The following is a 15,325-nucleotide window of genomic DNA, read 5'->3' on the forward strand; positions in this document are numbered from 1 at the left end:
CATTTCCGTTATAGAAGGTAGAACGAATTAACAGGAAATGTAGTATAGTTATCGTTCTATAACTCTATTCTTATTTTACGCATCGTGACGCAGCGAGCTATCGCAGTCTTGTTCATATCTATCTATAGTTCATATATAGGAGCTTACGCGACTACGACGCACCAAGTACCAACGCAGTAACCGTACTCTCTGCGGTCTTGCTGAGTTAGTTATCGCGAAGTTCAAACGAAACGCACCGGCCGCCGCTGTGGCGACGGCGACGGCGGCGACGGTGACGGTGCCTCGAGAAATAACGTAACAACGTTATAGTTACGAGCGGGACGGGCAAAGTCGGAGCGGTCGAGCATATCGGGGACCGGTGTACGGTCTTTCCTCGTCGCAATATATATACTATGGAGTGTCGTCCTGACACCCACGCCTCCTCGCGCCGCTGCTCTCGCAGGCGTAGCGGCAGCAGGTAGCTCCTCACGGGTGCGAGTGCAGGTCGTAATGGTCGTATACTGGCGTACAGAGAGCCGGTCTACGTTTTCGGAAACGAGCGTACATGCCAAGCGAATGCGAGCGTACGAGAGAGAGAGAGAGAGGAACACGCTCCTCTCTCATTCTTCTCTCTTTCTCTCTTATCTTATTTGAGCGAACGTAAATCGGAAAGAAAAGAAGCGACAGAATATTGTACGCGGTAGTACGCACACACCGAATGTGTCGCTCTATCCCTGAGTCGTCGTCTCTTCTACTACTCGGGAAGGCGAGCGTGTGTGCGCGATACGATAGTTACGACGCCGGCTTCGTCGACGTCGGCGGTAAGTTCAAGGCCCTCCGCGACCGCCCTACCCGGCTTTTATGCACCTTCGGGGTCACGTGACGCAGCTCAAGGTCTTCTCTCCCCACTTCGGAAGCGCCGCGCCGCGCCGCGCCGCTCCGCTCCGTACCGTACCAGCGTACCGCGTCGTGGCAAGTCGAACCGGGCCGGGTCTGGCCAGGCGGCCCCACGCTATCGTTGCACGTTGCACCGGTGCAACGACGCCTATTGCGTCCTCCTTTTCGACTGCCACCTCCATCACCACCACCACCGCCGGACGTTGCGACCTCAACCGTCGTCGTCTTGCGTCTTCGTCGTCGGCGGTGGTGGCCAAGCGGCGGTTAGCCCTAGGTGACGACAAACGATGACTACGACGATGGAATCTCGTGCCGCCACCTCCTCCTCTACCTCCTCCTCCTCCTCCTCCTCCTTCTCCTCCTCTTTCTCCTTCCATTCCTTCGCCTCCTTCTCCTTCTTATTCTTGTGCATCGAGATACGGACTCGGGTCAGTGACATCGCGTAAGGACGGTCGGAGGAAGCGTCGGCTCTCGTCGAGAGAGCCGAGAAAAACGTCGCCGCGCCGGGCTGAGGACTCCTTGGCCCGTCGCCGCTAACCGCTTCGACAGGTAGGCGCACGAGCGAGCCGCTTTGACGTCCTTTGTGCCCTTTATATCGCTTTGTCGCAGCCTTATTTGTTACCGTTGTCCGACACAATGAGGAAAGGACAAGTATCGCCATTGGCAATTGTCCGAGGCGCTTTAAAATGTAACATATAGCGGTAAGCAACGTCGTAATCGCCACCGTTAAGATAAATGCTTTTGTTTGTTGAATCTGACGTTCGGGATATATACGAGACATACTGGGATGTTCCCACATACTCTCGAAAGTACAGCTCTGAGAAAACTAAATTATATTCTACGTAGTTGATTATACAATTTGTATTTACGTAACTTTTTGCTTCGTATGTAACATTAAAAGATAATAAAGAAAATATTATGAAAGAAGGATGAAAAAAAAATAATGAATCATATACGGAAGAGAGCGACAACCGTAAATGCAGTTAGTGAAATCCGCTTGGGACTCCTACGTACGTTCTCCGTAAGCCGATTTTCTGCCCCATGTTACACCTTATCCTCTTTTTACAGCGAATCAGCAGCAAGCTCATTATAAAATGTGCAAGTTGTCCGTGGGATCTCCTCATTTTACTCGACCCTATGATATCCGTTTTGTCTGACATAGCAGGCTTGCGAACAAAGCATCGTCCTCCGCACCACGATAACACGATCGGACTTTATCATACACGAAACGATAGCCCAAGTGCCGTACTACCAAAGAATACCACCCCGACAAAAATATGTTTTTATGAAAAGGAAATATACCAAATAAAACTAAATAAATTTCGAAATTTTTCGAAACAACAGCGTAAAATCGTGATTGTCAATTCTCTTTGATAATTGCTAATTGAATACAATTAATTGTTATCATAATGATTTCTGTAAAATATCAGCCAATATATTACAATTCATATATTGCTAAATTAGCTGTAATAATTCATAATGAGATCATAAATTTATCAAGAATAAAATTATTCTTGTATTCTAAAGAATACAACAAGAATACACACAAGAATACTTTCAGAAATGTTGCTAGTTAAAGTTCGTAGTATTTATAGAGACGAATTCGCGCATGTAATATCACTCGTGTAATATCGAAGCTATCCTTTTTTAACAATGCCGCTTTCTTGTGGAAACGTGCAACGTCTATGGTAACGGGCATAAGGTTATTTACCGTCGAAGCCTTTAGTCAATGACCGTTCGATCGGTGCCGTTTCTTGACATGAACGGCAGGGCGGGCGTCCCGTGTCCCGTGTCCCGTCTCGACGCGGAGCAACGCGACAGTGGTTGCGCGCGATGCACGCGCAGTGCCTGGCTTCCACGTATCTTGACACAAGCTGCAGGCAGCATGGCAGGTGACGCGGAAGAGGGATCGACGACCTATGAAATATACGGCGATTCTATTTTAAGCGGGTCGCGAACAGAGTCCCCGATCGGCAGTCCCGCGGAATGACCGTGAAAGACGCGACGCTCAGCGTCGCGCCGCACCATCCTGTGTTTGTCTCCGCCCGTCTGTATTATGTTAGACCTTCTCGTCCTCGACGAGGAAACACGTCGGCCAAGTGTAACATTCACGTGCAACGAGTCGGCATGCCAGAATGGCATGATGCTCGCGCATCTTCTCGGACTATTTGAATTTTTGTGATTGATTTTCGTGGAATGCTTGATTGATTTTCTCGTTTTTCTGAGTATTAATTCCAAGCTTGTTAAAATTAGATTATATATATATATATTTTTTTTTTTTAATATAATATATATAATATAGTTTAATATCGTAAATATGTAAAATATTTATTTGCTGCAAAGTAGTTTTTCCATTATATACATATATATATATATATACACGGAGAGAATTTTTTCTTAGAGTTTACCCTGAAAATATGATAGTCGTGGGACAACAATGTATTTCGAAGAATTTTAATGTAAATCTCTCTCATTCATTAATAAAATTACAATAAAGTATAAAATATTTTCAGGGTAAATTCTAAAAGAAAATTCTTTCCGTATAGTTTATTAATTTATAAGAAACAAATGAATAATAAATTCAAATAAAAATTAATGAAACATAAGAAACTTTTAGAAGATAAATTTTGGTATTTATTTGAACGGAGAAATTACAAATTAGACAATAAAAAACTGAAATATTCCATTTTATAAAACGGGTCAAGTTCCGAGTTAAATAAATTCAATTGAAATCTAGTCACATATTGCAGATTTTAATACAACATTCTTCTCTTTCGTAATACTGTGTGATATATCAAGCTATTGCTACATTTAAATAGTGATATCAACCTCCGAAGGTTTAGTATTATGAAAGTGGGCGTCGATCATATTTCACTATCATCGTAAACGTATGTACTACATACCGTTGCGATGTTCTTAAAACGTACTGTATTAGTTTTCAAAAGTGACTTTTAAGAGTACGATAGGTACGTCTGAAAAGTTCACGATTATTTATATGAAAATTGAAAACACATCGCAATAAAGACATCAGCTATTCAAATATATTAATATCTGCTAGAAACTTGTGAGAGAAAAGTGTTTGATATTTCTTACTATATTTGTATAGTAAAATAATTATGATTAGGAGTTGTATTTTTATAATGTTGGGATAATAATAATAATAATACTTATATTTAGTTTTATCAAAAAAGTATATATAGTTGACACCAAAAATGATTGACAAATTATAGTTAAATTCGTGCTCTTTGTATTGCGCTGAATTTAACACTTAAATACGAATGATTAATAAAAAAAGAACTCCATTAGAAACAAATGCGTTAGAAAATTGAGAATATTAAACTTAATATGTTTGTTCTGCTCAAAAATTATCGGAAATTTTTTTCCACAAGATACCAATTAAACGCGTACAAAAATTATCTAGATAAACTAGATAATTTTTTAGTTAATAGCAAGTGCGAGGGACAACCAATCGTGTGAACCCGATACGAGTGCGTTGCACACGAAAGAAAACGGTATCTCGAACTGGAGTGTTCTCGTAGAGGTTTTCTCGATTATACATGCATAGCATTCTCATCGTTCCATTTCTCGGAAGATAGTCGCCATCTATTACAAAAGGTATATTTGTTTCGGAAATGATCCATCGTTCGCAAATATATTTTACAGCACATACATCACAAAATAATTAATGATAGAAAAATACTAATTGAGGATGTGAAAGGTATACGTCTTTAACATACTTCCTAATTGTTTAATACGGAGTAAAAATTATTTATGTAATCATTCCTAATCGTTGCGCTTGGCTTAGCCGAGGCACTACCATGTTTCCTGCTTAACAAGAAAATCTTCATAAATTAATCTTGATTTAAATTTCAAAGAAAAATTATACATATCTAAATTCACAAACTGTTTTCATAACAAGATTCCCACTAAACATCAAATATTCAAGCTCAAGGAATGTAATGTCGAATTATTGAAACATTTAGGTGGTATCTTTCAGTTACCATTCGAATCTCCTGAATTTTACCATTACTCACGTAAAAGAAGAATTTCTCAAATTCATTGCAACTCTGACGTTATTGCCTCGGATTTTTAGCAAAAGTAACCCAACGTGTTCCCGTTGATTACCTCACGATTGCGTTTCGGACTCGCAGTCATGTTGTGTCATCGCTACCTGACGCTCGCCTGGAATCAGCTTTCGTGCGGTATTCCGCGAAAAGTGCGCGTGTCTCCTGCGGTCGTGCATACCCTAGCTCGCTGTGGAATCCTTCTCGTTCTGTCTCCGAAGGTAGTAGGCGCGCGCGTTTTCCTTTCACCCGGGCCAGAGCATATGCCTTGTCAAGCGGGACCCGGTCGGGCCTCGCAAGCGCATATCTTCGACATCTCGCGAATATACGCGCGCGAGCGTGAGAGCAGCGTGTACGCGAGAGGGACAGCCAGGCGGCGCGGATCTGGCCTGGGTGTCGATTAAAATTATTACTCCCGACGGTGGGGCATTTTTGAGCGATATCGAAAACCGGTTCACAGTCGCGCGCGGCTACCAGCCTCGTGCTCTGCCTGTGCACGCGTTTCCTTTTCGTAGCCGCGACATCGACCGGCACACGTTCGCCGGAACCTGTAATAATCGATAGCTAGGTATTCGGCTATTCAAGGAAAACCACGATTTTCTTGAGGAATATGCCGTTCGCATAAAACGATTTGCGAAACGTCTATAAGTTGGGCATTGGGGTGTCCGGGTAAAAATGACTTTAATCACAATGTGCGATAGCAAAAGAGATTAAATGCCAAGAGCGCAAACACGCGACGTAAACTTAGGAATGCAACAAACAAACATAAAGCGTTCTGTAAGGACGCAAAATATAAATTCTCGAATGATATATCGATATCGGATTGCGGTTAATATTGATTAATACAATAAAACTGCGATATAACTATGAGTCATATTATACGTATAAAAGATAAAGTAACGTTTTGAAATAAAACTTGGTTTAGCAATAATAATCTTTTGTAAGCAATTGCAAAACGTTTCTTTTGCATACGTTTCAAAAACCTCAGCTAGTAGCGCAATAAAAATTTATTTTCCTCAATAATTCGCGTAGATAGATTTTTTTAGATATTTTTAGATAAGTATGTGCATAACTGATTGTGAACTGATTGGAGCGAGTGAATGCAGGAAAGATTATCGCTTAAAGAAAATAAAGTTGTTAGATTGATTAATGGAGATTGGTGAAATTTTTGCAGTTAATCCATGTATCTAAGCGCAGAAATTATTTGCTTGCTGTTGTGATTAAGATACAGGTACAGTCAGATCGAATTGCCACGTCGACTCGCATTAGGTTGTTGGCTGTACTCCAGCCTCTGTTACTGAAAGAATGCCATACCGAATGTAACAGAGAACGGCAGATCGCACAACAATCAGTGCGAATAAACTCAGTGACGTACCAAGAATTGTCAACGAAGAGGGAGCTGGCTACTTCCTACTAACAACTTTTTTTTAGCTATTAATAATAATAACTATATATAAATATTATTATTTATTAATAGTTATTAATAATAATATCTATCAACGTAAGATATAGAATTAACACAGCAGATAATTGTTTTGTATAAAATTACAATTCATAAATTATTAAAAGTTAAGAGTACGAAAACATCTCCGATATTGATATAAATGAAATTAAAGATGTCCCTTAAAAATATTCCTTCGACTAGAAATATTTGATAGCTATTTGACATCGATTCCAAATTTCATTCGATTTTCAGCATATAGCGTAAACAGTTTTTTTTTATCGCGGTGTAACGTGTAACGGCATGTAATGTCCAGTATATATCCTATATATGAAAAGAATGATTTTGCTGAAATATCCCAAAATTTTAGTAGATACAAATCTAAAAATAATTTTATTGAACTATCAAAATAATCATGTAGAGAACTCAAGCATGATGAATAATGTGTAAAAAGTTTTGATTCTAATAATCAGCTTAAGCATCCTACACAGAAAGAACAAAATTTTGCTAAAGTATCTAAAAATTTAGTTAAATACAGATTTGAAAAAAAATTTTAGTGTATCATCAAAACAAGTAGGACGCTGAAACAAATTGTTAGTATATCAAAACTTTTTCTAGCATCCCTCATTTTTTACTTTTCAACACGATTATTTTAATGATTCTACAAAATTATTTTTAGATCTGTATTCAATAAAATTTTTAGATACTTCAGTTAAGTCGTTCTTTCCATATACATGATTATTTTAATAGTCCAATAAAATTGTTTTCAGATCTGTAACTAGGTAACTTTCTAGACACTCAGTAGCAAAGTTGTCCTTTCCGTGTATCGTTTTAAGAATGCAGCAATACGAGATTGCATGGAACTGCCATGTCGCTAGATCGAAACAATGCAGCACCAAAACCGGTATCCAACGACTGCGACTAGCAGAGATACAATTTCCCCTCTTATCCCCGTGTGCGGTACAGCAAAGAAAAATTTTACGGCCACATTCGTTGCGTCGCGATATCCCGTCAGCAAATCCCAGCTGTCTCGTTTCATGCGCGTTCTGTAACCGTCGACCTTTGGAGAACAAGAGGTGTTCAGACGATACAGACGTATACAGCTGCTAAGGTGATTCCGGACAAGAGCCTTGACTCAAAATCTTTTCCAGCTCAGAGATATGAGTACGCGTGGGAAGAGCCCACGCTTTATAGTCGCGATACGACGGATTGTCTCGCGTCATTCGTCTAATATTACCTCCCTTGGATATTACTCGCGAGGAAATAATAAGGTCAACCCGCGTTACACTGCGCTGAAGCATAAATTAATTAAAACGTGAAACCGCGAGGCTGATTACGCGCGTTACAAGAAAATACTCGAGACCGAGGTGAACACGCGACATTTGAGCGTACAGTTGTTTACAAGTCTTGGCTTACACTTTCCTCAGAATTCTGAAGATAACAGGATTTTATATAAAATTAATAGAGTCGTTTTCTATGTATTTCTTTTTCTCACTCTGTGTCCTTTTCTTCCAATAGGCACGAAGAATTAAATGACGTTTCCTTCACTAAAACCGGTGTGTCATTCGTAATTTTACAAGTAATTAAATAATTTTAAGTAAATACTGGCTAATCCACAAAATAACAATAAATTATACATGTAGCTGAATCGACTGTTTATGTTTTCAAGAGAACATCGGAAGAATAGTTCTGCTGAAGTATCTAAAAATTTCGCTAGCTGTAGATCTGAAAATAACTTCGCTAGACCATCAAAATAATTATATGGGACGCCCAAGCTGGCTGCTAGAATGTTAAAACTTTATGTAGCATTGTCATCAATACTTACATAATTATTTGAATGATCTAACATTATTTTCATATCTGTCTAAATTTTTAGATATTTCTGCAAAACCCTTTTTTCGGGAAACTCATCAAAATTATTTGATAAGCTAATTTAATTTTAACATTTAATATTAATCCAGTTGACGACTACATTTCTGAAAGAATGATTTTGTTGAAGCATCTAAAAATTTGATTAGATACAGAGCTAAAAATAATTTTGTTAGATCTACTAGTTACGTAATAATCTCAAGCATGACGAGCAATATTACAAAAAGTTTTGACATTCTAGTAACGTAGTTTGAACGTCCTACATAATTATTTTGGTGACTCAACAAAATTATTTTCACATCTTTATTCAGCTAAATTTTTTAGATACTTCAGCAAAACCGTTCCTTCCGTGTAGGCATAACGCAAAATGAAGTCAATAATCGGCCTTGAGTTCTTTCTTATATCGCCGAAAAATCGCGGCGCACGGTGATGAACGTTCAATTCAAAACGAGAGAAAGGAAGACGATCGGTTCTCGAATAAAAACGAGTGATAGAGGTGCGGTCTGGTCGTCGAGAAAGGTACATCAATATTCATAAGTTACGCTAGGCAACTTATCCGCGTTGTTTCAAGGATCCAGGGAGTTTCCACTGTTTCCAGCGTACACTTTATTCCTCTTTCCTCACCGCCCTTCACGCATTCACGCTTTTTCTTTCTTCGTACGCGGACATACGTACATACGTTCATAATCCATACGCATATCTATCGACACGCACGGAATCCATCGAGCGTAAAGGACACTTGTATCTATGTGTGCGTGATGGACATATGAATCCGTGCGGGTACATGTACATACAGTGTAGCCGACACGATAAGATCGTGGCCGGAGGTGCTTGCGCAATCTGGAGTAGCGATTACCCGGAGAGACACGCTCGCGAATGGATAGACCCGTCGTCGCCGCGGCCGCCACCGACGAACTTTTACTCGCACGCCACTGAACATGAATATATGCCAAGAATACCCAATACCCTGGTAGACGTCCATGTCACTATCGTAACATCAGAGGTCAACAGGCAGTCACGATGTCCGCGGTTATGAATTTATTGAAGTATTACATTCCTACAGATACCGCTGATCAGACTTTTGTGCTGACTGAAATTAATGCTAATCTAAGGTCAACTAATTAACCTTTCTCTCTGTATATTATATGTTACATTAAGGGAGAGTACCTTTTTTAAGAGGTACTTAACCATATGATTTTATCGTTGCGAATAATTCCAACGATTATATTCGTATCAGTAACATGATATCTCCTTGGAAGCCAAAAATTGATGTTTTCTGAACGATACTATGTATAGAAATGATATATTGCCAGATTTTCCGAGAGCTGATTTATGACAGAGCATACAGGTGATTTTTCATTTGCGCGACCGCGGGCTGCAGCAATGCCGAGAGTATCTCTGATTTCTTTTCACGTTAGTCGTAACGAGTGATGTTCCTTATGTAAGCCTTTAGTCTTGTACACTACTACGTAATCGCTATTTATTTTTACCTAGGAAAATTGTAATATCATGAGATTGTATTGGTTAATGATCGCCATAATTACTAATGCCAATGAATCGATCTCTTAAAGATTTACGTCATTCCAATGGATTATATAAAAAGATATTTTATACGCATGTGTGTGAAACTTCAGTAGTAGTATAATCTTTTCGAAAGAATAATTTTTAGTAATATATTCATTGAAAAAATGTGTTATTATTCTGCGTATTTAATTAATTCTTCATTATTCGCGTGGAACGTCTAGAATATTTATAAATTCGCAAAATGTATGAATGCTATTTACACACATTATTTTATGTAATTGTACGGAAAGTATGATTTTGCTGAAGTAAAAATTTAGCTACACTGTTAGAAATGTTCTTAAATTTCATTAAATTTTAAGTTACACAATTTGAACTTAATTTCATGACATTAAATTTAATGTATTTATAACTAAAAAGTATGTTTGTGTACGTATACATAAAATGTATTTTTCATGAAAATTTATGAAATTTAACGTACTTTTCATAAAATTTTATTAAAAGTACATTAAATTTCATAAATTTAATGTACACGTTCATCACATTTAAGTAATTACTGTAACTTAATTTTCAGTTAAATCATTCATTACTTTTAATTTCATTTTGTGGTTACATTTCTAACAGTGTAGATACAGATCTGAAAATAAGTTTTTTTGGAACGTCAAAATAGCTAATGTAGGACGTTCAAATATAATAATGATGTTATAAAAAAACTGACATTCTAGCAACCAATTTAAAAATTGCATATACATAATTATTTTAACGATCAAATTATTTTTAGGACACAGTAACTAATTTTAAATACTTTAGCAAAATTATTTTTTCCGAAGAGCGTAAATCTCACAGTTAAAATAAATTGTGTATTTATATCTTTATTTATGTGTATCTTTATTTAAGGATTTGGTTGAAAGATATATAGAATTGATATTTTTATTTAAATGTAAATCATCAAAAAGAACAAATAAAAATTGAGATATGACGTCTATGTTCAGAAACACTCCACGAATAATTACGTAAAAAAAAAAAACCACGCGAGTAATGTCTTCATCAACTACTTTTGGTGAACATTTTTGAAATAAAATTTTAAATAACAAATATTTAAAAAAATTGAAATTAAATAAAACTAAAGGAAAACCGCTAGTTGAAACTAGTTAAAAAATCAAATCTTGCTGAATATTTCCGTTCTTTAAGATTTCAACTACTAAAGTAATCTTCGGTAATAGTTAAATCAATATCGAATATCTTTGTAATTTTTGGCAGGAAAAGCTCGATCGCAAATTTTTCAAGAAATACACGTTTAGACTTTCCTGTAGATCCTTAAAAAAAGTAAAACAACACCCCGCATATCGCGAAATCGCATCTCGTTGTGAAACATTTTACCTGCGCGAATCGAATCGATTCTTCGCGCAAATCGTAGTTCGGAAAAGGAGAGAACGCGCTGCAACGGCGTGTCGGCGAGGTAAATATAGTTTTACTTGGCACGCGAGTCTAACGACCACCAAACGCAGAGAAAGTTCTTCTAAGCGTTCCGTGACCTTTCGTATCATTCCGGCGGCACGGAAAAAACAGCGGTCAAACGAAGGTGCAACGCGCGGACTTTCGCCGTTTCACTCGCACCGGTGCGCCGAAACGCCGAGAGCCGCGCAAATCCGACGCGTATACGTAATAGACGCTCTAGACGCAAGACGCACGTTGCAACGTTTAATCTAATCAGCCGCGCGTTCTTTTCCCGCCGAAGGACGTTGGCGCGATCCATCCTGTCGCACTTTGCAAGCTTTGCAATATACGATACGATAATTTACCAACATAAATAGACTTGTCACGAATAAACGAGGTTAAAAAAAACTGATCGAGCAAATTGCATGAAGATTAGTAAGTCGATAATCGTCTGTTGTGACAGCAACAATAATCGTTTCTTGAAATTTTATCGTTATTACGGTACGTCATCGGATAAACATAAGATATAAGATATTCGTATTTCATTTTTATCAATCAATGCATTTATTTATTTCTAAGATTCTACAGTACTGCAGTATATAACGTAAATTATATGTGCTCTGAAAGAAATATATTTTCATTTTAATAAATTGTAATGGAATTTTAATAAATATTTATTTGAAGTATTAAGTATTAGATATTTACATGGAACGATTTTGGTAAAAATGTCTAAAAATTTAGCGAGATACAGACCTAAAAATAATTTGTTGAGCTATTAAAATAATCATGTAGGACAATCAAACAGGTTGCTAGAATGTCAAAACACTTCGCAGTGTCCTCGTCATGCTTGAGATGACTACATAATTGTTTTCATGGTCCAACAAAATTTAATTTCAGATGTAGCTAAATTTTTTGATACGTCAACAAAATCATTCTTTCGTGTACTAAATGTAACCATATATTCATCTATTTGATACAAAAACTATTCGATTTAACTATCATTTTTTTTAAACGAGTAAATATTTATATACTGTAAGTAAATGAATCAGTACTATTGACAAAATATGTCTTAAGATTTAATAAATTTGGTTCTCACACAATCAGTTTGCTAAATGTGCACGTTTAAAAGTGATGCGTGAATACAGACTAGTCTCAGTAATTTCGCGGAGCAAAAATATTGATTCCCAAGAAGAAGTAAGTAACGTTTATACATTCGGTTATTATATACTATATAGTATCTGTACGATCGTACAACTCTGGAACACCCTGTATACCAGGATACGACGAAGCGAAAGGCGAGCGGAGTGTTCTATCGCGCTCCGTGCGATGTAGGTGGAGCCGTCAAGGTGGAGCGCTCGATCTCGAGCCATTGGAGACGAGACGAGACGAGAGGAGGTGACGCGACGCGACGCGACGCGACGCGACGCGACGCGACGCGACGCGACGCGACACGACGCAACGGGACGCGTCGGGTCAGGTCGGGTCGCCTCGTCGCGACCGCGATCATATACCCAGCAAATGGGTATAGCGATACCATTGTCGCGATCGCTTCACCGCGCTTCATACGCCCGTACTTATACCGCTACGGGCTAACGCCCGTCCCGTCCGTACGTTCCCGTTTCATTTTCTCTCCGCTCGAGACTCGAATGAGCGAATGAGCGAGCGAGCGAGCGAAAGATTTTTCTCGCCGTCACTCCCATGCCTCGTCTCTCCTCCCTCTCTCTCTTTCTCATTCTCTTCTCTTCTCTTCTGTGGCTCCTTCAATCGCCGCCAAACTCCGCCGCGCCGCGGCTTGACGACTTCTCGGGTCGCGTTCTCGGTCACTTATTCTCCTACCTTGAGAAACGCCCGCTCGACGATTCGGCGGCGATTTCGTGTCCGCGCGCGTTGTGAGAGAAAGGAGAGGAGGGCTCGAGAGCTCCGAACAAGACGCGTCGCGATGAGACGAGATCGAGATCGGGATCCGAGGAGGAGAAAGAGACAGAGAAAGAGAGAGAGAGAGGGGAAGAGAGAAGGGAGAGAGCGGGACCTGCGGTTCGTAAGGAACAGTGGTGCCCCACTAACAAGAGATAAAGCCTCTTTTAATCTATATAAATCCTGCGGATTATGAAAACGCTTACGTTATCTTTAATTAAAGTTGTGTGTATGTAAACAATCCTAATATAAATAAAGTAAATTTTATTTAATAAATTCCTTCGTAAATTTGGAGATGGTCTCTCTGCAGAGAAATATAATAGATCGTTTTTAATATTTTCTTGTAATGTATGAAATTAATCATATCGTATGTGTTGTGTGATTTATGTACCTACATACATGTGAAACATACATCTCTCATTTTTCTAAACTCAAACTTATACACCGGTATTTTGAATTTAAATTCAAATACGCTTACTATCCATTTTTTTAATATAAAATATACCAATTCTGAAATATATTCCAATACATTATTTATTTTTATGTCATACACATTCATCATTTTTTTGTATAACGTATTTTGTATAATTGTGTATCTCTATCCACGAAATGTGGCATGTAGCATTTATTAGCAAATATAAATGTAAAAATGTAATTTACTTAATAAACGCATAGCATAAAATTTCAACTAGGATAAAATTAGAAAGGTACAAACTTGCACAAAAAGTATAAAAAATACAGCGCGAAGATACTTTTTTTTATATTATATAATATAAATATAATTGTACAATTAATATAATTTTATACTATAATTTATATTATATATTCTATAAAATTTTTACGCTCGGTTTCACAAAGATTAACTTTAATCTCGGTTTAACTTGCTATTAATCTTTTTCTAATTCTAAGAATCTTAGAGAGAATCTTAGAGTGTCATTTCGAAGAGGGGGAGATCTTGTTTTGAAAATATTAAAAATTGAGCCTTCTTTTTTTTTCAAGAACTGGCTCAATTTCCATTCCTTAGAATGTGATTCCACTCCAAAGAATTTAGAGAGTACAAATGAAGGAAAAGCTCGAAGAACTGATTAGAGCAGGAGCCGTCCCGAGTTGAGCGTCACTGATCCATAGAGTATCGTGCAGTGCGGCTGTAGGCTGTAGTAGGGACACGGAGGAAGAGAGCGCGCGAGGGAAGGCGGGACATGTGGACGTGGAAGGGGAAGGGGAAGGGGGGCTCAAGGCCGGTCGCGCTGTCATGCCAGAAAGCCTGCGCGCCGAAATATCAACAAGCCTTTTCTCTACTTCGGGAGCTTGGCCGTACTCCGATCACCGATCGTCTTTTAATCGCGCGCGCGCACCTTTCTCGAGGGGAAATCACGCATTATTAGATTTAAACGACTGATGAAGAAAACTACTCATAAAATCCTGCGGTTTAACGTCCGACAGCCGGACGAGAAGGTGGGGGAACAAATAATGCAGTAAGGAGCAAAGAAGCGAGGAAGAGAGAGAGAGAGAGAGAGAGAGAGAGAGAGAGAGAGAGAGGGAGGGAGAGAAAGAGAAAGAGCAGGGCAGACAAAAAAAACGGAGACAGCACGCATGCACGCGTGCGCGCGCGCGCGCATGAGTTTCGGACAGGTGGCACAGACTATGGTGGTGGCTGACAGCTGATAGTTCCTGAAACCCGTATCGAGAGGTTACGAAACTGGCTGGTCGGCGAGGGAGGATAGGCCACGCGAAAAAGAGGCGAGACAGGTACATCGCGTATACGCACTACGTTCGAGTGTGAACTAACGAGAAACTCCGCACGTGGAAGAGAAAGACGAAACGGCGCGGAGTGAGAAAAGAGGAGCGTAACCGACTGTCAGAGCTCGTAGTGGCCGCGCCGATGAAAATCGTTGCCAGGTGTTGCGACTCCGAGTCCGAGGATCTCTCGAAAACTTTGGATCGCGTCGCGCTTTGCGCCAAACGTTTAACGTGAAAAAGAATGCGAAAGAAGGAGAAAGGGGAAGAAAAAAAAAGTACGCGAGAGGAAGAAAAAGAGGGAAGGAGACAGAGAATGGAGGAAGGGTAGAGCGTGAAAAGGACACGGTGAGAAAGAGGAAAAGCAGGGCGGGAGGAGAGGAGGCAAGGGAGGGCGACTGCGAGGGAAGGGGAAGGAGAAGAGAGGAGCGAGGAGGAGACGCGGGGAGGAAGGGTGGGAGTCGAG

The 15,325-nt window shown here is 39.3% G+C and overlaps 1 protein-coding gene and 1 long non-coding RNA gene across 7 annotated transcripts in view; one reads left to right on the forward strand and one right to left on the reverse strand.

The window, feature by feature from the left end:
* Positions 1-15,325, reverse strand: part of Hr39 (nuclear hormone receptor FTZ-F1 beta) — a 28,183-nt gene that overhangs the window by 12,417 nt on the left and 441 nt on the right. The window lies entirely within an intron of this gene.
* LOC105146207 (uncharacterized) overlaps positions 439-15,325 on the forward strand; it is a 175,257-nt gene continuing 160,370 nt past the window's right edge. For 3 of the 6 annotated variants that reach the window (XR_015544578.1, XR_015544576.1, XR_015544577.1), the window contains exon 1: positions 439-14,871. This is a non-coding gene — a long non-coding RNA (uncharacterized LOC105146207). The remainder of the gene's footprint in view (positions 14,872-15,325) is intronic. The other 3 variants (XR_015544572.1, XR_015544575.1, XR_015544573.1) reach the window with 2 other exon arrangements.

Source organism: Acromyrmex echinatior, chromosome 3 (genome assembly GCF_024713525.1).
Source record: "Acromyrmex echinatior isolate Ae372 chromosome 3, ASM2471352v2, whole genome shotgun sequence".
In the NCBI taxonomy this organism is placed as follows: Eukaryota; Metazoa; Arthropoda; class Insecta; order Hymenoptera; family Formicidae; genus Acromyrmex; species Acromyrmex echinatior.